The sequence below is a fragment of the Pleurodeles waltl genome, unplaced genomic scaffold (assembly GCF_031143425.1).
Source record: "Pleurodeles waltl isolate 20211129_DDA unplaced genomic scaffold, aPleWal1.hap1.20221129 scaffold_91, whole genome shotgun sequence".
Taxonomy (NCBI): domain Eukaryota; kingdom Metazoa; phylum Chordata; class Amphibia; order Caudata; family Salamandridae; genus Pleurodeles; species Pleurodeles waltl.
This window is the reverse complement of record NW_027150403.1, coordinates 1,678,215-1,699,200: the sequence shown is the minus strand read 5'-3', so window position 1 is coordinate 1,699,200 and position 20,986 is coordinate 1,678,215. Positions and strand designations below refer to the sequence as shown.

At 48.4% G+C, this 20,986-nt stretch overlaps 5 non-coding genes across 5 annotated transcripts; all 5 read right to left on the bottom strand.

Moving 5' to 3' along the window:
- Window positions 1-2,382: 2,382 nt before the first annotated feature.
- Window positions 2,383-2,455, bottom strand: TRNAG-CCC (transfer RNA glycine (anticodon CCC)). The gene has a single exon. It is a non-coding gene; the product is annotated as a tRNA-Gly (tRNA).
- Window positions 2,456-6,535: 4,080 nt separating this feature from the next.
- On the bottom strand, window positions 6,536-6,608 carry TRNAG-CCC (transfer RNA glycine (anticodon CCC)). Its single transcript has one exon. It is a non-coding gene; the product is annotated as a tRNA-Gly (tRNA).
- A 388-nt stretch (window positions 6,609-6,996) lies between these two features.
- On the bottom strand, window positions 6,997-7,068 carry TRNAP-AGG (transfer RNA proline (anticodon AGG)). Its single transcript has one exon. It is a non-coding gene; the product is annotated as a tRNA-Pro (tRNA).
- A 3,038-nt stretch (window positions 7,069-10,106) lies between these two features.
- Window positions 10,107-10,179, bottom strand: TRNAV-CAC (transfer RNA valine (anticodon CAC)). The gene has a single exon. It is a non-coding gene; the product is annotated as a tRNA-Val (tRNA).
- A 7,062-nt stretch (window positions 10,180-17,241) lies between these two features.
- On the bottom strand, window positions 17,242-17,314 carry TRNAV-CAC (transfer RNA valine (anticodon CAC)). Its single transcript has one exon. It is a non-coding gene; the product is annotated as a tRNA-Val (tRNA).
- Window positions 17,315-20,986: the final 3,672 nt, after the last annotated feature.

The window sequence follows — 20,986 nt, the reverse complement described above, 5'->3', positions numbered from 1 at the left end:
TATTGTGCTAGCTTTGTTAATATAGGGAAATAAATTCATTAACTTTGAATGAACTGGTGTGGTTATTCATGGCCGAAAGGTCATGGTTCGCCAAAATGTTTTCTGGATTAATTGTGAAGTGTTATGTTGATCAGGGCATTGCTTATGTTCGTTATTGATTATTGATTAGATTAAATTGACTAATCTCGGGTGAAGAGAGCCCCACTTGGTCAAAAGATTCATCGACCCAAGAGCGTCCAAATACAGGTAATTTATAAGTACGGAACGCTCTATCACAACTGACTGACGTAAGCTGGCGCAACTCCTCTTGGTGAGCTGTGACAGATGCCCCAGGAGCGTAGTACCTCACGATGGTGAGGGATAGACACAGTCTCTTTTATCTCAGCTTGCCTGTCAGCTGAGTCAGGAACTGCAAATACTGGGAAAAAGCCCAGCGACTTGCTGTTTTTGCTTGGCTTCGAACCAGGGACCTTTTGCATGTGAGGTGCGCATGATAACCACTACACTACACAAACAGACACACTTTGCTTCATGTGGCTATGCATTGTACTGGAACCACCTCTCTATGGAAACAGACACACCTGCTTGTTTTATGTGGCTCTGCATTGGACTGGGATGCAAGGACTGAGGGCCAATGTTCATGACGCTCAAAGCTGAGCCTTCCGGAACACGATCTCTTGCCTTGGAAGAAAGGAACTGGCATCACTTTCATTCCAAGAGGTGATTTCAGAACTGGACCCGAAATTACCATGGAGAAGCACTGTGCATTTAATGTTCCTACGAGCACTGCTGCTCCAGCACAGAAAAGCAGTTGCAAAGAAATCTCGCATACCTTCATGATGCTGAACCGTCTCGACACCAGTATAAAGCATGTATTGCATTGCAACATGACATCTTACAAGAGTGAAAAGCAGAAATACTCCTGTTTAAAACACAGACTGAACCTATAAAGGTAGGGGTTTGTCTGGGATTTGAACCGAGGTCCTCTCACACCCGAAGCGAGAATCATACCCCTATACTAACTAGACTGCCGCTGCATAGTCATTTGAAACATCTTCTGAAGCGTCTTTCATAAAAGCAGGGCCATTTGGAGGCTCCATCTCTCTAAGCGTGCCATAGCAATTGATGTTTTCTGTCAAGGATTTTTTGTTTGTCTCTAGCAAGGCAAGAGGTAGTCAAAATGCCCTGTGCCAGTGAGCTGAACTAGGGCACTGATGTGAAAAGCAGACCCTTTCTGGTAGTTGTAACCCGCTGCAAGTCATGGACCCTTGCCCCTTAGACTTCCCAACCAGAAGCACTGAAGGGCCTGCTAGCTCTTGAGCCAGAGGAGCATGCCTCTTGGATTCAAGCACACTTGCTCGATCAGCGCTCGTTCAGGCGAGATCAGGCGAGATTTATATTAGTGGCTCATAGGCCTGAAACACTCACCTGGGAGACGCAGGGTGGCTGATTTCCCGGAATGGCCCTTGATGGGGAAATCACCTCCTTTCCCCCGCCTCATTTCAGAATTGTGTGCTAGTCGCAAGACAGTGTTCAGGGGTTCATGGGTACTGCCTACTCCCAGCTGCCTCTCTGTCTTCTTCATGTAAATTGCAAGTCACGAGGAGGCACCATTGCCAATATGCTCCGCCCACCTAACCAAGAAACCCAGTTTGAGCTTGTCTGCCTGTGTTGTTGCAGGGGCAGTGTCTTCTTTGCCCAAAAGGTGGCAGGAGAGCCTCACATCAAACGATAGAATCAACTGCTTAAGTAGAAACCAGCATGGTAGTTACTGTCATAAAGTGCAGCTCTAACAGAAGGTGTGCCTGAGACGCCCCTTCCAGTAATACACGGAATTTTGATTGAGGGCCCAGCTGATGGGTTGGTGGATTTCTCCTCACATGCCACAGCAGCTTCCAAAGATAGTGGTGTGAGGAGCTGGCTCTGCAAGCAGAGCAAGATTTAAGGGAAGAAAATACACCTGTCAGAAGTGGGATTCGAACCCACGCTTCCATGAAGAGACCAGAAGGCTCAGCTTCACTGAAGATCAAGCTCTCTTGAGTCTGGCGCCTTAGACCACTCGGCCATTCTGACAGCCAAAACAGTGTGCAGGTCGGACTCTTCAGTCTGCACTTGTTGATGCTGCCGCTTGCAATGTTCCTATCAAAGTCACAGCTTTAAAGGCCCCACAATATAACATGGCCAAGAAAAAAAAAAAAAACAGAATAAGAAACAATGCACATGCACGACCACCGAGGGATGCAGATAACTTTTTAGCGTCCTGCAATAGTAAAGCACGTTTTACACAGGTCACAAGTTTTTAAAGGTCATTTCTGTCTAAGTGTGCATTGAGAGAGACTGAGGTTTTAGGGAGCAAACACAAAAGCTGCTGCTGCCGCCAAGCGTTTCTGCCCGGTCTCGAACCGGGGACCTTTCGCGTGGGAGGCGAACTTGATAACCACTACACTACAGAAACAAGCTTGCTGGCTTGACAGAAGGAGCACAGTTCCCCTCATATGTTTGCACGATTTCCTCTATACTTGATCAGCAGTTGCTCATAATGTGAGGGGTAAGTGTGAAAATTGCAGCGGTGTCAGCCAGCATGCATACACTGAGACGTCCTGAAAAATCCCACAGCTGCGGGAAGAGACAGACAAATATCTGATGCCTAAATGCCAGGAACGAGAGCCTGTGAAATCATCACACAGGGCGCACTGAGAGCAAGCAGGAAGGAAGCCAAGGCATTGTAATCCATTTTTCGCCTGAGGCAAAAAATATGTTTTGCGCAACAATGCTTCGAGTGGAATGAGAAATGGTGAGGGGTTGTGTATTTTGAGCAGGATTTGATGGTTTTCCGCTAAAATGGGCTCATCCGGGATTTGAACCCAGGACCTCTCGCACCCTAAGCGAGAATCATACCCCTAGAGCAACGAGCCTGGGCACAGAAACGCAACGGCTCCGACCCTGCTCGGAGGGTTGGTGACAGAGAGTGGGAGACTACATCCCAAAGGAAGAAACTGCACATGGTGCTCTCTTCTGCAGTACGACTAGAGTCATTTGCATGGTCTTCATCGAACATGACATAAAAAGCCTTTATCCTTTAGACATTTTGGCCCAGATTTACAAGAAAATGACTGAGCGCGATGCTGTGCCAAATTTGCAAGCCCCACGCGCCGTCATTTTCAAAATGCAGGGAAGCGCCGTATTTAGTAGAATACAGAGCACCCCTGTGCTTCCCCCTGCACCAGCTCTAAATTAGCTGCTGAGCGCCAACGCAGCCGTTCTTGCACCATGGTACAAGGATGACTGCGTTGAGGGGGAAATTGTTTTTGTGCAGGAAGGGACACCTTCCTGCCCAAAAAAAAAATCTTCAATGGTGATTTGCTCTTACTTCTATGTGTGCTGCAGAATGCATCACACATAGAAAGAGCAAAAACAAGGAGAAATTAAAACATTTCTCCTCAGTGCGCCACTCTAACGACACCCCTGGGATGGCGTTGGATTTTGGCACTGACGCAGATTTACGCCAACTCCTAAATCTGGAGCAGCATCAAAATGCTATGGTGTTGCTGTGGCACACTCCCAGCAACACCCATTGCACGCCCCTTCCAGGGAACGCGCTGCGTGCTAAGGGGCCGTATTTACAAGGTGGTGTTAAGCCACAAAAAGTGGCTGAACGCCATCTTGTAAATACCGCGCAGTGCATAGTGCCACCGGGGCGTCACTAAAAGTGATGCTCCGGTGGCGATAGGGCCTTGTAAGTCTGGCACTTTATTTGCTCAAGGTGTGTGTTCTTGGTGAGGGCAGGAAAGCTATTTTCGCTCTCGTACCTTCCTTCCTTGGCTGGCTTGAATGCTGTAGGCTCAGGCTTCATTGCAAAGGTCAAACAGTGAGCAACTGACTGCCGTAAGCTGGCGCAACTCCTCTTGGTGAGTTGTGACAGATGCCCCAAGAGCATAGTACCTCACGATGGTGAGGGATAGACACAGTCTCTTTTATCTCAGCTTGCCTGTCAGGTTAGGCAGGAAACGCAAATACTGTGAAAAAGCCCAGCGACTCAAACCAGGGACCTTTTGCATGTGAGGTGCGCATGATAACCACTACACTACACAAACAGACACACTTGCCGGCTTGCTTCATGTGGCTATGCATTGTACTGGAACCACCACACTATGGAAACAGACACACCTGCTTGCTTTATGTGGCTATGCATTGGACTGGGATGCAAGGATGAGGGCCAATGTTCATGACGCTCAAAGCTGAGCCTTCCGGAACACGATCTCTTCCCTTGGAAGAAAGGAACTGGGATCACTTTCATTCCAAGAGGTGATTTCAGAACTGGACCCGAAATTACCATGGAGAAGCACTGTGCATTTAATGTTCCTACGAGCACTGCTGCTCCAGCACAGAAAAGCAGTTGCAAAGAAATCTCGCATACCTTCATGATGCTGAACCGTCTCGACGCCAGTATAAAGCATGTATTGCATTGCAACATGACATCTTACAAGAGTGAAAAGCAGAAATACTCCTGTTTAAAACACAGACTGAACCTATAAAGGTAGGGGTTTGTCTGGGATTTGAACCGAGGTCCTCTCACACCCGAAGCGAGAATCATACCCCTATACCAACTAGACTGCCGCTGCATAGTCATTTGAAACATCTTCTGAAGCGTCTTTCAGAAAAGCAGGGCCATTTGGAGGCTCTCTCTCTCTAAGCGTGCCATAGCAATTGATGTTTTCTGTCAAGGATTTTTTGTTTGTCTCTAGCAAGGCAAGAGGTAGTCAAAATGCCCTGTGCCAGTGAGCTGAACTAGGGCACTGATGTGAAAAGCAGACCCTTTCTGGTAGTTGTAACCCGCTGCAAGACATGGACCCTTGCACCTTAGACTTCCCAACCAGAAGCACTGAAGGGCCTGCTAGCTCTTGAGGCAGAGGAGCATGCCTCTTGGATTCAAGCACACTTGCTCGATCAGCGCTCGATCAGGCGAGATTTATATTAGTGGCTCATAGGCCTGAAACACTCACCTGGGAGACGCAGGGTGGCTGATTTCCCGGAATGGCCCTTGATGGGGAAATCACCTCCTTTCCCCCGCCTCATTTCAGAATTGTGTGCTAGTCGCAAGACAGTGTTCAGGGGTTCATGGGTACTGCCTACTCCCAGCTGCCTCTCTGTCTTCTTCATGTAAATTGCAAGTCACGAGGAGGCACCATTGCCAATATGCTCCGCCCACCTAACCAAGAAACCCAGTTTGAGCTTGTCTGCCTGTGTTGTTGCAGGGGCAGTGTCTTCTTTGCCCAAAAGGTGGCAGGAGAGCCTCACATCAAACGATAGAATAAACTGCTTAAGTAGAAACCAGCATGGTAGTTACTGTCATAAAGTGCAGCTCTAACAGAAGGTGTGCCTGAGACGCCCCTTCCAGTAATACACAGAATTTTTATTGAGGGCCCAGCCGATGGGTTGGTGGATTTCTCCTCACATGCCACAGCAGCTTCCAAAGATAGTGGTGTGAGGAGCTGGCTCTGCAAGCAGAGCAAGATTTAAGGGAAGAAAATACACCTGTCAGAAGTGGGATTTGAACCCACGTCTCCATGAAGAGACCAGAAGGCTCAGCTTCACTGAAGATCAAGCTCTCTTGAGTCTGGCGCCTTAGACCACTCGGCCATCCTGACAGCCAAAACAGTGCAGGTCGGACTCTTCAGTCTGCACTTGATGCTGCCGCTTGCAATGTTCCTATCAAAGTCACAGCTTTAAAGGCCCCACAATATAACATGGCCAAGAAAAAAAAAAAAAACAGAACAAGAAACAATGCACATGCACGACCACCGAGGGATGGAGATAACTTTTTAGCGTCCTGCAATAGTAAGACCTTTGCCCAAAAGGTGGCAGGAGAGCCTCACATCAAACGAAAGAATCAACTGCTTAAGTAGAAACCAGCATGGTAGTTACTGTCATAAAGTGCAGCTCTAACAGAAGGTGTGCCTGAGACGCCCCTTCCAGTAATACACGGAATTTTGATTGAGGGCCCAGCTGATGGGTTGGTGGATTTCTCCTCACATGCCACAGCAGCTTCCAAAGATAGTGGTGTGAGGAGCTGGCTCTGCAAGCAGAGCAAGATTTAAGGGAAGAAAATACACCTGTCAGAAGTGGGATTCGAACCCACGCTTCCATGAAGAGACCAGAAGGCTCAGCTTCACTGAAGATCAAGCTCTCTTGAGTCTGGCGCCTTAGACCACTCGGCCATTCTGACAGCCAAAACAGTGTGCAGGTCGGACTCTTCAGTCTGCACTTGTTGATGCTGCCGCTTGCAATGTTCCTATCAAAGTCACAGCTTTAAAGGCCCCACAATATAACATGGCCAAGAAAAAAAAAAAAAACAGAATAAGAAACAATGCACATGCACGACCACCGAGGGATGCAGATAACTTTTTAGCGTCCTGCAATAGTAAAGCACGTTTTACACAGGTCACAAGTTTTTAAAGGTCATTTCTGTCTAAGTGTGCATTGAGAGAGACTGAGGTTTTAGGGAGCAAACACAAAAGCTGCTGCTGCCGCCAAGCGTTTCTGCCCGGTCTCGAACCGGGGACCTTTCGCGTGGGAGGCGAACTTGATAACCACTACACTACAGAAACAAGCTTGCTGGCTTGACAGAAGGAGCACAGTTCCCCTCATATGTTTGCACGATTTCCTCTATACTTGATCAGCAGTTGCTCATAATGTGAGGGGTAAGTGTGAAAATTGCAGCGGTGTCAGCCAGCATGCATACACTGAGACGTCCTGAAAAATCCCACAGCTGCGGGAAGAGACAGACAAATATCTGATGCCTAAATGCCAGGAACGAGAGCCTGTGAAATCATCACACAGGGCGCACTGAGAGCAAGCAGGAAGGAAGCCAAGGCATTGTAATCCATTTTTCGCCTGAGGCAAAAAATATGTTTTGCGCAACAATGCTTCGAGTGGAATGAGAAATGGTGAGGGGTTGTGTATTTTGAGCAGGATTTGATGGTTTTCCGCTAAAATGGGCTCATCCGGGATTTGAACCCGGGACCTCTCGCACCCTAAGCGAGAATCATACCCCTAGAGCAACGAGCCTGGGCACAGAAACGCAACGGCTCCGACCCTGCTCGGAGGGTTGGTGACAGAGAGTGGGAGACTACATCCCAAAGGAAGAAACTGCACATGGTGCTCTCTTCTGCAGTACGACTAGAGTCATTTGCATGGTCTTCATCGAACATGACATAAAAAGCCTTTATCCTTTAGACATTTTGGCCCAGATTTACAAGAAAATGACTGAGCGCGATGCTGTGCCAAATTTGCAAGCCCCACGCGCCGTCATTTTCAAAATGCAGGGAAGCGCCGTATTTAGTAGAATACAGAGCACCCCTGTGCTTCCCCCTGCACCAGCTCTAAATTAGCTGCTGAGCGCCAACGCAGCCGTTCTTGCACCATGGTACAAGGATGACTGCGTTGAGGGGGAAATTGTTTTTGTGCAGGAAGGGACACCTTCCTGCCCAAAAAAAAAATCTTCAATGGTGATTTGCTCTTACTTCTATGTGTGCTGCAGAATGCATCACACATAGAAAGAGCAAAAACAAGGAGAAATTAAAACATTTCTCCTCAGTGCGCCACTCTAACGACACCCCTGGGATGGCGTTGGATTTTGGCACTGACGCAGATTTACGCCAACTCCTAAATCTGGAGCAGCATCAAAATGCTATGGTGTTGCTGTGGCACACTCCCAGCAACACCCATTGCACGCCCCTTCCAGGGAACGCGCTGCGTGCTAAGGGGCCGTATTTACAAGGTGGTGTTAAGCCACAAAAAGTGGCTGAACGCCATCTTGTAAATACCGCGCAGTGCATAGTGCCACCGGGGCGTCACTAAAAGTGATGCTTCGGTGGCGATAGGGCCTTGTAAGTCTGGCACTTTATTTGCTCAAGGTGTGTGTTCTTGGTGAGGGCAGGAAAGCTATTTTCGCTCTCGTACCTTCCTTCCTTGGCTGGCTTGAATGCTGTAGGCTCAGGCTTCATTGCAAAGGTCAAACAGTGAGCAACTGACTGCCGTAAGCTGGCGCAACTCCTCTTGGTGAGTTGTGACAGATGCCCCAAGAGCATAGTACCTCACGATGGTGAGGGATAGACACAGTCTCTTTTATCTCAGCTTGCCTGTCAGGTTAGGCAGGAAACGCAAATACTGTGAAAAAGCCCAGCGACTCGAACCAGGGACCTTTCGCATGTGAGGTGCGCATGATAACCACTACACTACACAAACAGACACACTTGCCGGCTTGCTTCATGTGGCTATGCATTGTACTGGAACCACCACACTATGGAAACAGACACACCTGCTTGCTTTATGTGGCTATGCATTGGACTGGGATGCAAGGATGAGGGCCAATGTTCATGACGCTCAAAGCTGAGCCTTCCGGAACACGATCTCTTCCCTTGGAAGAAAGGAACTGGGATCACTTTCATTCCAAGAGGTGATTTCAGAACTGGACCCGAAATTACCATGGAGAAGCACTGTGCATTTAATGTTCCTACGAGCACTGCTGCTCCAGCACAGAAAAGCAGTTGCAAAGAAATCTCGCATACCTTCATGATGCTGAACCGTCTCGACGCCAGTATAAAGCATGTATTGCATTGCAACATGACATCTTACAAGAGTGAAAAGCAGAAATACTCCTGTTTAAAACACAGACTGAACCTATAAAGGTAGGGGTTTGTCTGGGATTTGAACCGAGGTCCTCTCACACCCGAAGCGAGAATCATACCCCTATACTAACTAGACTGCCGCTGCATAGTCATTTGAAACATCTTCTGAAGCGTCTTTCATAAAAGCAGGGCCATTTGGAAGCTCCATCTCTCTAAGCGTGCCATAGCAATTGATGTTTTCTGTCAAGGATTTTTTGTTTGTCTCTAGCAAGGCAAGAGGTAGTCAAAATGCCCTGTGCCAGTGAGCTGAACTAGGGCACTGATGTGAAAAGCAGACCCTTTCTGGTAGTTGTAACCCGCTGCAAGTCATGGACCCTTGCACCTTAGACTTCCCAACCAGAAGCACTGAAGGGCCTGCTAGCTCTTGAGCCAGAGGAGCATGCCTCTTGGATTCAAGCACACTTGCTCGATCAGGCGAGATCAGGCGAGATTTATATTAGTGGCTCATAGGCCTGAAACACTCACCTGAGAGACGCAGGGTGGCTGATTTCCAGGAATGGCCCTTGATGGGGAAATCACCTCCTTTCCCCCGCCTCATTACAGAATTGTGTGCTAGTCGCAAGACAGTGTTCAGGGGTTCATGGGTACTGCCTACTCCCAGCTGCCTCTCTGTCTTCTTCATGTAAATTGCAAGTCACGAGGAGGCACCATTGCCAATATGCTCCGCCCACCTAACCAAGAAACCCAGTTTGAGCTTGTCTGCCTGTGTTGTTGCAGGGCAGTGTCTTCTTTGCCCAAAAGGTGGCAGGAGAGCCTCACATCAAACGATAGAATCAACTGCTTAAGTAGAAACCAGCATGGTAGTTACTGTCATAAAGTGCAGCTCTAACAGAAGGTGTGCCTGAGACGCCCCTTCCAGTAATACACGGAATTTTGATTGAGGGCCCAGCCGATGGGTTGGTGGATTTCTCCTCACATGCCACAGCAGCTTCCAAAGATAGTGGTGTGAGGAGCTGGCTCTGCAAGCAGAGCAAGATATAAGAGAAGAAAATACACCTGTCAGAAGTGGGATTTGAACCCACGCCTCCATGAAGAGATCAGAAGTCTCAGCTTCACTGAAGATCAAGCTTTCTTGAGTCTGGCGCCTTAGACCACTCGGCCATCCTGACAGCCAAAACAGTGTGCAGGTCGGACTCTTCAGTCTGCACTTGTTGATGCTGCCGCTTGCAATGTTCCTATCAAAGTCACAGCTTTAAAGGCCCCACAATATAACATGGCCAAGAAAAAAAAAAAAAAACAGAACAAGAAACAATGCACATGCACGACCACCGAGGAATGGAGATAACTTTTTAGCGTCCTGCAATAGTAAAGCACGTTTTACACAGGTCACAAGTTTTTAAAGGTCATTTCTGTCTAAGTGTGCATTGAGAGAGACTGAGGTTTTAGGGAGCAAACACAAAAGCTGCTGCTGCCAAGTGTTTCTGCCCGGTCTCGAACCGGGGACCTTTCGCGTGTGAGGCAAACGTGATAACCACTACACTACAGAAACAAGCTTGCTGGCTTGACTGAAGGAGCACAGTTCCCCTCATATGTTTGCACGATTTCCTCTATACTTGTTCAGCAGTTGCTCGGTATGCGAGGGGTAAGTGTGAAAATTGCAGCGGTGTCAGCCAGCATGCATACACTCTGACGTCCTGAAAAATCCCACAGCTGCGGGAAGAGACAGACAAATATCTGATGCCTAAATGCCAGGAAGGAGAGCCTGTGAAATCATCACACAGGGCGCACTGAGAGCAAGCAGGAAGGAAGCCAAGGCATTGTAATCCATTTTTCGCCTGAGGCAAAAAATATGTTTTGCGCAACAATGCTTCGAGTGGAATGAGAAATGTTGAGGGGTTGTGTATTTTGAGCAGGATTTGATTGTTTTCCGCTAAAATGGGCTCGTCCGGGATTTGAACCCGGGACCTCTCGCACCCTAAGCGAGAATCATACCCCTAGAGCAACGATCCTGGGCACAGTAATGCAACGGCTCCGACCCTGCTCCGAGGGTTGGTGACAGAGTGTGGGAGACTACATCCCAAAGCAAGAAACTGCACATGGTGCTCTCTTCTGCAGTACGACTAGAGTCATTTGCATGGTCTTCATCGAACATGACATAAAAAGCCTCTATCCTTTAGACATTTTGGCCCAGATTTACAAGAAAATGACTGAGCGCAACGCTGTGCCAAATTTGCAAGCCCGACGTGCCGTCATTTTCAAAATGCAGGGAAGCGCCGTATTTAGTAGAATACAGCGCACCCCTGTGCTTCCCCCTGCGCCAGCTCTAAATTAGCTGCTGAGCGCCAACGCAGCCGTTCTTGCACCATGGTACAAGGATGACTGCGTTGAGGGGGAAATTGTTTTTGTGCAGGAAGGGACACCTTCCTGCCCAAAAAAAAATCTTCAATGGTGATTTGCTCTTACTTCTATGTGTGCTGCAGAATGCATCACACATAGAAAGAGCAAAAACAAGGAGAACTGAAAACATTTCTCCTCAGTGCGCCACTCTAACGACACCCCTGGGATGGCGTTGGATTTTGGCGCTGACGCAGATTCACGCCAACTCCTAAATCTGGAGCAGCATCAAAATGCTATGGTGTTGCTGTGGCACACTCCCAGCAACACCCATTGCACGCCCCTTCCAGGGAACGCGCTGCGTGCTAAGGGGCCGTATTTACAAGGTGGTGTTAAGCCACAAAAAGTGGCTGAACGCCATCTTGTAAATACCGCGCAGTGCATAGTGCCACCGGGGCGTCACTAAAAGTGATGCTCCGGTGGCGATAGGGCCTTGTAAGTCTGGCACTTTATTTGCTCAAGGTGTGTGTTTTTGGTGAGGGCAGGAAAGCTATTTTCGCCCTCTTACCTTCCTTCCTTGGCTGGCTTGAATGCTGTAGGCTCAGGCTTCATTGCAAAGGTCAAACAGTGAGCAACTGACTGACGTAAGCTGGCGCAACTCCTCTTGGTGAGCTGTGACAGATGCCCCAGGAGCCTAGTACCTCACGATGGTGAGGGATAGACACAGTCTCTTTTATCTCAGCTTGCCTGTCAAGTGAGGCAGGAAATGCAAATACTGTGAAAAAGCCCAGCGACTCGAACCAGGGACCTTTCGCATGTGAGGTGCGCATGATAACCACTACACTACACAAACAGACACACTTGCCGGCTTGCTTCATGTGGCTATGCATTGTACTGGAACCACCACACTATGGAAACAGACACACCTGCTTGCTTTATGTGGCTATGCATTGGACTGGGATGCAAGGATGAGGGCCAATGTTCATGACGCTCAAAGCTGAGCCTTCCGGAACACGATCTCTTCCCTTGGAAGAAAGGAACTGGGATCACTTTCATTCCAAGAGGTGATTTCAGAACTGGACCCGAAATTACCATGGAGAAGCACTGTGCATTTAATGTTCCTACGAGCACTGCTGCTCCAGCACAGAAAAGCAGTTTCAAAGAAATCTCGCATACCTTCATGATGCTGAACCTTCTCGACGCCAGTATAAAGCATGTATTGCATTGCAACATGACATCTTACAAGAGTGAAAAGCAGAAATACTCCTGTTTAAAACACAGACTGAAACTATAAAGGTAGGGGTTTGTCTGGGATTTGAACCGAGGTCCTCTCACAGCCGAAGCGAGAATCATACCCCTATACCAACTAGACTGCCACTGCATAGTCATTTGAAACATCTTCTGAAGCTTCTTTCAGAAAAGCAGGGCCATTTGGAGGCTCTCTCTCTCTAAGCGTGCCATAGCAATTGATGTTTTCTGTCAAGGATTTTTTGTTTGTCTCTAGCAAGGCAAGAGGTAGTCAAAATGCCCTGTGCCAGTGAGCTGAACTAGGGCACTGATGTGAAAAGCAGACCCTTTCTGGTAGTTGTAACCCGCTGCAAGTCATGGACCCTTGCACCTTAGACTTCCCAACCAGAAGCACTGAAGGGCCTGCTAGCTCTTGAGCCAGAGGAGCATGCCTCTTGGATTCAAGCACACTTGCTCGATCAACGCTCGATCAGGCGAGATTTATATTAGTGGCTCATAGGCCTGAAACACTCACCTGGGGGACGCAGGGTGGCTGATTTCCCGGAATGGCCCTTGATGGGGAAATCACCTCCTTTCCCCCGCCTCATTTCAGAATTGTGTGCTAGTCGCAAGACAGTGTTCAGGGGTTCATGGGTACTGCCTACTCCCAGCTGCCTCTCTGTCTTCTTCATGTAAATTGCAAGTCACGAGGAGGCACCATTGCCAATATGCTCCGCCCACCTAACCAAGAAACCCAGTTTGAGCTTGTCTGCCTGTGTTGTTGCAGGGGCAGTGTCTTCTTTGCCCAAAAGGTGGCAGGAGAGCCTCACATCAAACGATAGAATCAACTGCTTAAGTAGAAACCAGCATGGTAGTTACTGTCATGAAGTGCAGCTCTAACAGAAGGTGTGCCTGAGACGCCCCTTCCAGTAATACACGGAATTTTGATTGAGGGCCCAGCTGATGGGTTGGTGGATTTCTCCTCACATGCCACAGCAGCTTCCAAAGATACTGGTGTGAGGAGCTGGCTCTGCAAGCAGAGCAAGATTTAAGGGAAGAAAATACACCTGTCAGAAGTGGGATTTGAAACCACTCCTCAATGAAGAGACCAGAAGGCTCAGCTTCACTGAAGATCAAGCTCTATTGAGTCTGGCGCCTTAGACCACTCGGCCATTCTGACAGCCAAAACAGTGTGCAGGTCGGACTCTTCAGTCTGCACTTGTTGATGCTGCCGCTTGCAATGTTCCTATCAAAGTCACAGCTTTAAAGGCCCCACAATATAACATGGCCAAGAAAAAAAAAAAAAAACAGAACAAGAAACAATGCACATGCACGACCACCGAGGGATGCAGATAACTTTTTATCGTCCTGCAATAGTAAAGCACGTTTTACACAGGTCAAAAGTTTTTAAAGGTCATTTCTGTCTAAGTGTGCATTGAGAGAGACTGAGGTTTTAGTGAGCAAACACAAAAGCTGCTGCTGCCAAGTGTTTCTGCCCAGTCTCGAACTGTGGACCTTTCACGTGTGAGGCGAACATGATAACCACTACACTACAGAAACAAGCTTGCTGGTTTGACTGAAGGAGCACAGTTCCCCTCATATGTTTGCACTATTTCCTCTATACTTGATCAGCAGTTGCTCGGAATGCGAGGGGTAAGTGTGAAAATTGCAGCGGTGTCAGCCAGCATGCATACACTCAGACGTCCTGAAAAATCCCACAGCTGCGGGCAGAGACAGACAAATATCTGATGCCTAAATGCCAGGAACGAGAGCCTGTGAAATCATCACACAGGGCGCACTGAGAGCAAGCAGGAAGGAAGCCAAGGCATTGTAATCCATTTTTCGCCTGAGGCAAAAAATATGTTTTGCGCAACAATGCTTCGAGTGGAGTGAGAAATGTTGAGGGGTTGTGTATTTTGAGCAGGATTTGATTGTTTTCCGCTAAAATGGGCTTGTCCGGGATTTGAACCCGGGACCTCTTGCACCTTAAGCGAGAATCATACCCCTAGACCAACGAGACTGTGCACAGAAACGCAATGGCTCCGACCCTGCTCGGAGGGTTGGTGACAGAGAGTGGGAGACTACATCCCAAAGCAAGAAACTGCACATGGTGCTCTCTTCTGCAGTACGACTACAGTCATTTGCATGGTCTTCATCGAACATGACATAAAAAGCCTCTATCCTTTAGACATTTTGGCCCAGATTTACAAGAAAATGACTGAGCGCGACGCTGTGCCAAATTTGCAAGCCCCACGCGCCGTCATTTTCAAAATGCAGGGAAGCGCCGTATTTAGTAGAATACAGCGCACCCCTGTGCTTCCCCCTGCGCCAGCTCTAAATTAGCTGCTGAGCGCCAACGCAGCCGTTCTTGCACCATGGTACAAGGATGACTGCGTTGAGGGGGAAATTGTTTTTGTGCAGGAAGGGACACCTTCCTGCCCAAAAAAAAAAATCTTCAATGGTGATTTGCTCTTACTTCTATGTGCGCTGCAGAATGCATCACACATAGAAAGAGCAAAAACAAGGAGAAATGAAAACATTTCTCCTCAGTGCGCCACTCTAACGACACCCCTGGGATGGCGATGGATTTTGGAGCTGACGCAGATTTACGCCAACTCCTAAATCTGGAGCAGCATCAAAATGCTATGGTGTTGCTGTGGCACACTCCCAGCAACACCCATTGCACGCCCCTTCCAGGTAACGCGCTGGGTGCTAAGGGGCCGTATTTACAAGGTGGTGTTAAGCCACAAAAAGTGGCTGAACGCCATCTTGTAAATACCGCGCAGTGCATAGTGCCACCGGGGCGTCACTAAAAGTGATGCTCCGGTGGCGATAGGGCCTTGTAAGTCTGGCACTTTATTTGCTAAAGGTGTGTGTTCTTGGTGAGGGCAGGAAAGCTATTTTCGATCTCGTCCCTTCCTTCCTTGAATGCTGTAGGCTCAGGCTTCATTGCAAAGGTCAAACAGTGAGCAACTGACTGCCGTAAGCTGGCGCAACTCCTCTTGGTGAGCTGTGACAGATGCCCCAGGAGCGTAGTACCTCACGATGGTGAGAGATAGACAAAGTCTCTTTTATCTCAGCTTGCCTGTCAGGTGAGGCAGGAAATGCAAATACTGTGAAAAAGCCAAGCGACTCGAACCAGGGACCTTTCGCATGTGAGGTGCGCATGATAACCACTACACTACACAAACAGACACACTTGCCGGCTTGCTTCATGTGGCTATGCATTGTACTGGAACCACCACACTATGGAAACAGACACACCTGCTTGCTTTATGTGGCTATGCATTGGACTGGGTTGCAAGGATGAGGGCCAATGTTCATGACGCTCAAAGCTGAGCCTTCGGGAACACGATCTCTTCCCTTGGAAGAAAGGAACTGGGATCACTTTCATTCCAAGAGGTGATTTCAGAACTGGACCCGAAATTACCATGGAGAAGCACTGTGCATTTAATGCTCCTATGAGCACTGCTGCTCCAGCACAGAAAAGCAGTTGCAAAGAAATCTCGCATACCTTCATGATGCTGAACCGTCTCGACGCCAGTATAAATCATGTATTGCATTGCAACATGACATCTTACAAGAGTGAAAAGCAGAAATACTCCTGTTTAAAACACAGACTGAACCTATAAAGGTAGGGGTTTGTCTGGGATTTGAACCGAGGTCCTCTCACACCCGAAGCGAGAATCATACCCCTATACCAACTAGACTGCCGCTGCATAGTCATTTGAAACATCTTCTGAAGCGTCTTTCAGAAAAGCAGGGCCATTTGGAGGCTCTCTCTCTAAGCGTGCCATAGCAATTGATGTTTTCTGTCAAGGATTTTTTGTTTGTCTCTAGCAAGGCAAGAGGTAGTCAAAATGCCCTGTGCCAGTGAGCTGAACTAGGGCACTGATGTGAAAAGCAGACCCTTTCTGGTAGTTGTAACCCGCTGCAAGTCATGGACCCTTGCACCTTAGACTTCCCAACCAGAAGCACTGAAGGGCCTGCGAGCTCATGAGCCAGAGGAGCATGCCTCTTGGATTCAAGCACACTTGCTCGATCAGCGCTCGATCAGGCGAGATTTATATGAGTGGCTCATAGGCCTGAAACACTCACTTGGGAGACACAGGGTGGCTGATTTCCATTAATGGCCCTTGATGGGGAAATCACCTCCTTTCCCCCGCCTCATTTCAGAATTGTGTGCTAGTCGCAAGACAGTGTTCAGGGGTTCATGGGTACTGCCTACTCCCAGCTGCCTCTCTGTCTTCTTCATGTAAATTGCAAGTCACGAGGAGGCACCATTGCCAATATGCTCCACCCAACTAACCAAGAAACCCAGTTTGAGCTTGTCTGCCTGTGTTGTTGCAGGGGCAGTGTCTTCTTTGCCCAAAAGGTGGCAGGAGAGCCTCACATCAAACGATAGAATCAACTGCTTAAGTAGAAACCAGCATGGTAGTTACTGTCATAATGTGCAGCTCTAACAGAAGGTGTGCCTGAGACGCCGCTTCCAGTAATACACGGAATTTTGATTGAGGGCCCAGTTGATGGGTTGGTGGATTTCTCCTCACATGCCACAGCAGCTTCCAAAGATAGTGGTGTGAGGAGCTGGCTCTGCAAGCAGAGCAAGATTTAAAGGAAGAAAATACACCTGTCAGAAGTGGGATTTGAACCCACGCCTCCATGAAGAGACCAGAAGGCTCAGCTTCACTGAAGATCAAGCTCTCTTGAGTCTGGCACCTTAGACCACTCGGCCATCCTGACAGCCAAAACAGTATGCAGGTCGGACTCTTCAGTCTGCACTTGTTGATGCTGCCGCTTGCAATGTTCCTATCAAAGTCACAGCTTTAAAGGCCCCACAATATAACATGGCCAAAAAAAAAAAAAAAAAACAGAACAAGAAACAATGCACATGCACGACCACCGAGGGATGCAGATAACTTTTTATCGTCCTGCAATAGTAAAGCACGTTTTACACAGGTCACAAGTTTTTAAAGGTCATTTCTGTCTAAGTGTGCATTGAGAGAGACTGTGGTTTTAGGGAGCAAACACAAAAGCTGCTGCTGCCAAGTGTTTCTGCCCGGTCTCGAACTGGGGACCTTTCGCGTGTGAGGCGAACGTGATAACCACTACACTACAGAAACAAGCTCGCTGGCTTGATTGAAGGAGCACAGTTCCCCTCATATGTTTGCACGATTTCCTCTATACTTGATCAGCAGTTGCTCGGAATGCGAGGGGTAAGTGTGAAAATTGCAGCGGTGTCAGCCAGCATGCATACACTCAGACGTCCTGAAAAATCCCACAGCTGCGGGCAGAGACAGACAAATATCTGATGCCTAAATGCCAGGAACGAGAGCCTGTGAAATCATCACACAGGGCGCACTGAGAGCAAGCAGGAAGGAAGCCAAGGCATTGTAATCCATTTTTCGCCTGAGGCAAAAAATATGTTTTGTGCAACAATGCTTCGAGTGGAATGAGAAATGTTGAGGGGTTGTGTATTTTGAGCAGGATTTGATTGTTTTCCGCTAAAATGGGCTCGTCCGGGATTTGAACCCGGGACCTCTCGCACCCTAAGCGAGAATCATACCCCTAGAGCAACGATCCTGGGCACAGTAATGCAACGGCTCCGACCCTGCCCCGAGGGTTGGTGACAGAGTGTGGGAGACTACATCCCAAAGCAAGAAACTGCACATGGTGCTCTCTTCTGCAGTACGACTACAGTCATTTGCATGGTCTTCATCGAACATGACATAAAAAGCCTCTATCCTTTAGACATTTTGGCCCAGATTTACAAGAAAATGACTGAGCGCGACGCTGTGCCAAATTTGCAAGCCCCACGCGCCGTCATTTTCAAAATGCAGGGAAGCGCCGTATTTAGTAGAATACAGCGCACCCCTGTGCTTCCCCCTGCGCCAGCTCTAAATTAGCTGCTGAGCGCCAACGCAGCCGTTCTTGCACCATGGTACAAGGATGACTGCGTTGAGGGGGAAATTGTTTTTGTGCAGGAAGGGACACCTTCCTGCCCAAAAAAAAAAATCTTCAATGGTGATTTGCTCTTACTTCTATGTGCGCTGCAGAATGCATCACACATAGAAAGAGCAAAAACAAGGAGAAATGAAAACATTTCTCCTCAGTGCGCCACTCTAACGACACCCCTGGGATGGCGTTGGATTTTGGCGCTGACGCAGATTTACGCCAACTCCTAAATCTGGAGCAGCATCAAAATTCTATGGTGTTGCTGTGGCACACTCCCAGCAACACCCATTGCACGCCCCTTCCAGGGAACGCGCTGCGTGCTAAGGGGCCGTATTTACAAGGTGGTGTTAAGCCACAAAAAGTGGCTGAACGCCATCTTGTAAATACCGTGCAGTGCATAGTGCCACCGGGGCGTCACTAAAAGTGATGCTCCGGTGTCGATAGGGCCTTGTAAGTCTGGCACTTTATTTGCTCAAGGTGTGAGTTCTTGGTGAGGGCAGGAAAGCTATTTTCGCTCTCATACCTTCCTTCCTTGGCTGGCTTGAATGCGGTAGGCTCAGGCTTCAATGCAAAGGTCAACAGTGAGCAACTGACTGACGTAAGCTGGCGCAACTCCTCTTGGTGAGCTGTGACAGATGCCCCAGGAGCGTAGTACCTCACGATGGTGAGGGATAGACACAGTCTCTTTTATCTCAGCTTGCCTGTCAGCTGAGGCAGGAAATGCAAATACTGTGAAAAAGCCCAGCGACTCGAACCAGGGACCTTTCGCATGTGAGGTGCGCATGATAACCACTACACTACACAAACAGACACACTTGCCGGCTTGCTTTATGTGGCTATGCATTGTACTGGAACCACCACACTATGGAAACAGACACACCTGCTTGCTTTATGTGGCTATGCATTGGACTGGGATGCAAGGATGAGGGCCAATGTTCATGACGCTCAAAGCTGAGCCTTCCGGAACACGATCTCTTCCCCTAGAAGAAAGGAACTGGGATCACTTTCATTCCAAGAGGTGATTTCAGAACTGGACCCGAAATTACCATGGAGAAGCACTGTGCATTTAATGTTCCTACGAGCACTGCTGCTCCAGCACAGAAAAGCAGTTGCAAAGAAATCTTGCATACCTTCATGATGCTGAACCGTCTCGACGCCAGTATAAAGCATGTATTGCATTGCAACATGACATCTTACAAGAGTGAAAAGCAGAAATACTCCTGTTTAAAACACAGACTGAAACTATAAAGGTAGGTGTTTGTCTGGGATTTGAACCAAGGTCCTCTCACACCCGAAGCGAGAATCATACCCCTATACCAACTAGACTGCCGCTGCATAGTCATTTGAAACATCTTCTGAAGCGTCTTTCAGAAAAGCAGGGCCATTTGGAGGCTCTCTCTCTAAGCGTGCCATAGCAATTGATGTTTTATGTCAAGGATTTTTTGTTTGTCTCTAGCAAGGCAAGAGGTAGTCAAAATGCCCTGTGCCAGTGAGCTGAACTAGGGCACCGATGTGAAAAGCAGACCCTTTCTGGTAGTTGTAACCCGCTGCAAGTCATGGACCCTTGCACCTTAGACTTCCCAAACAGAAGCACTGAAGGGCCTGCTAGCTCTTGAACCAGAGGAGCATGCCTCTTGGATTCAAGCACACTTGCTCGATCAGCGCTCGATCAGGCGAGATTTATATTAGTGGCTCATAGGCCTGAAACACTCACCTGGGAGACGCAGGGTGGCTGATTTCCCGGAATGGCCCTTGATGGGGAAATCACCTCCTTTCCCCCGCCTCATTTCATAATTGTGTGCTAGTCGCAAGACAGTGTTCAGGGGTTCATGGGTACTGCCTACTCCCAGCTGCCTCTCTGTCTTCTTCATGTAAATTGCAAGTCACGAGGAGGCACCATTGCCAATATGCTCCGCCCACCTAACCAAGAAACCCAGTTTGAGCTTGTCTGCCTGTGTTGTTGCAGGGGCAGTGTCTTCTTTGCCCAAAAGGTGGCAGGAGAGCCTCACTTCAAACGATAGAATCAACTGCTTAAGTAGAAACCAGCATGGTAGTTACTGTCATAAAGTGCAGCTCTAAGAGAAGGTGTGCCTGAGACGCCCCTTCCAGTAATACACGGAATTTTGATTGGGGGCACAGCCGATGGGTTGGTGGATTTCTCCTCACATGCCACAGCAGCTTCCAAAGATAGTGGTGTGAGGAGCTGGCTCTGCAAGCAGAGCAAGATTTAAGGGAAGAAAGTGCACCTGTCTGAAATGGGATTTGAACCCACGCCTCCATGAAGAGACCAGAAGGCTCAGCTTCACTGAAGATCAAGCTCTCTTGAGTCTGGCGCCTTAGACCACTCAGCCATCCTGACAGCCGAAACAGTGTGCAGGTCGGACTCTTCAGTCTGCACTTGTTGATGCTGCCGCTTGCAATGTTCCTATCAAAGTCACAGCTTTAAAGGCCCCACAATATAACATGGCCAAGAAAAAAAAAAAAAAACAGAACAAGAAACAATGCACATGCACGACCACCGAGGGATGCAGATAACTTTTTAGCGTCCTGCAATAGTAAAGCACGTTTTACACAGGTCACAAGTTTTTAAAGGTCATTTCTGTCTAAGTGTGCATTGAGAGAGACTGAGGTTTTAGGGAGCAAACACAAAAGCTGCTGCTGCCAAGTGTTTCTGCCCGGTCTCGAAACGGGGACCTTTCGCGTGTGAGGCGAAACAAGCTTGCTGGCTTAACTGAAGGAGCACAGTTCCCCTCATATGTTTGCACGATTTCCTCTATACTTGATCAGCAGTTGCTCGGAATGCGAGGGGTAAGTGTGAAAATTGCAGCGGTGTCAGCCAG